Source organism: Meleagris gallopavo, chromosome 1 (assembly GCF_000146605.3).
Source record: "Meleagris gallopavo isolate NT-WF06-2002-E0010 breed Aviagen turkey brand Nicholas breeding stock chromosome 1, Turkey_5.1, whole genome shotgun sequence".
Lineage (NCBI taxonomy): Eukaryota > Metazoa > Chordata > Aves > Galliformes > Phasianidae > Meleagris > Meleagris gallopavo.
Window position 1 is genome coordinate 158,210,578 of NC_015011.2, and position 1,600 is coordinate 158,212,177.

Consider the following 1,600-nt stretch of genomic DNA (forward strand, 5'->3'; position numbering starts at 1 on the left):
TATATATTTGAGGCAGCATTACTTCGTAGACTTAGATCAAGGCTGTAACTGTTTTTCAGTTTGTCTAGTTGGATTGGAAAGGACTTTCAAATAAGTTATAATTATAGTGAAACGTCCATTTTCTGCAGAGTAGCTGAAATAGAAAGACTGTTAAAAGTTTCAGATTTTTCATTCAAAAGAATAGTTTGCTTTATAATCCTGGTCAATGTGGTCCTTTTAAATAGGCTTTTGGGGAAATAATTCCTTGTTTGTGTTCAAAGAAGATGTAGGTGAATATTTTTGGTCAAATGCGGATTAGAGTGGCTCAAAGCTGAACTATTTAAGTATCTTCCACACAGACGAGCCATGTAAATTTTTTATTTATTACAGTGAAACAAGTACATTTGTGACTAAGTGAATTACAGTACCATATACAATTACCAAGGGATTATTGGACTTATTATACAACAACAATCATTACAAAGAACATTAGTCAGTGGAATATGATACAGTTACTCTCACAAATGGAGTCACATACAGGATTCAAAGAGCTCTGAAATTAGGAAAATAGCTTCTTAAGATTTAAAATGACTAGTGTTGGGGAGAGTAGAAGGGGTCAGTTCAACCTAAGTGTGACTCTGGATATCAACTCAGTCACTCCTAGAATTAACTTGGCCCAAAATATTTTGTAAAGCACTGAAAGGTTGGTAAAAGATCTATAGAATGTGTGGTTATATATCACTGGTTCACATATACACTAATCACTCCATAAAGGAAGTCCATCTCCTATTTTCAAACACTTCTCTCTTTTTCTATATGTAGAACTGATGAAAGAATGTCAAAATTGAAAAATACATATAACCTTTGCCAAATGAATTCAGAAGATGAGTGACATTACCCGATAAGCTTGGCCTGGTGTGTTATATAAATGGAGCTATTAATGTAAATGGTGTTTCATTTATTACTTCATTTTTGTCATGACATTTCTATTTGTCTGGGCAGTGTCAGAGTAGATTCTGCATGATATCCAGTACTTACCACCTGATATAATGACTTGTCTGAATAAAACGTAACAGAATATGTATTAAATTGTCTTTTTAATTCTGAGTTATCCACCTAAGATTGCTGTCAGTTAGTTGGTCCCAAACATATTTACAGACCTGTAAGTAAAGTATCATGCAGCAATGTTAGAGAAAACAGCAATATGATTGCTCTATACATGGTGCACAGTTGGTCAGATTATATTAGAATTCTAAACTCTGAGACTGTCTAACAGAAAAAGTTTTGTGAGTGAAATGTATAGCAGGGATTTTTTTTCAATCCCACATCTTGATTTTCTGATAGCTGGTATTGTTCTCACATGTCTCCAAATTATTAAAGAAGTTGCATCTGTGGCCATGATTGCATCATCCTTTATATACCAAAGTCCACAAGATATAATTAAATATTTGATACATTTTTTGAATTGAGAAGTTTTAAGAGAAAAAAAAGTGGTAAAAATATACAATATTGATGCAAATTAAACAATATTACTTGCACTGCCAGATTCCTGTCTGAAAGATTTTAACCAAAGACTTAAAAATGAAACACTAGGAACTGCTGGCTACAAACCATATCCTTT

The 1,600-nt window shown here is 32.9% G+C and overlaps 1 long non-coding RNA gene across 1 annotated transcript in view; it reads left to right on the plus strand.

Annotated features, from left to right (window-relative positions):
• The first annotated feature begins 491 nt into the window (after positions 1–491).
• Positions 492–1,600, plus strand: part of LOC104917486 — a 20,330-nt gene continuing 19,221 nt past the window's right edge. The window contains exon 1 of the long non-coding RNA XR_796893.2: positions 492–894. This is a non-coding gene — a long non-coding RNA (uncharacterized LOC104917486). The remainder of the gene's footprint in view (positions 895–1,600) is intronic.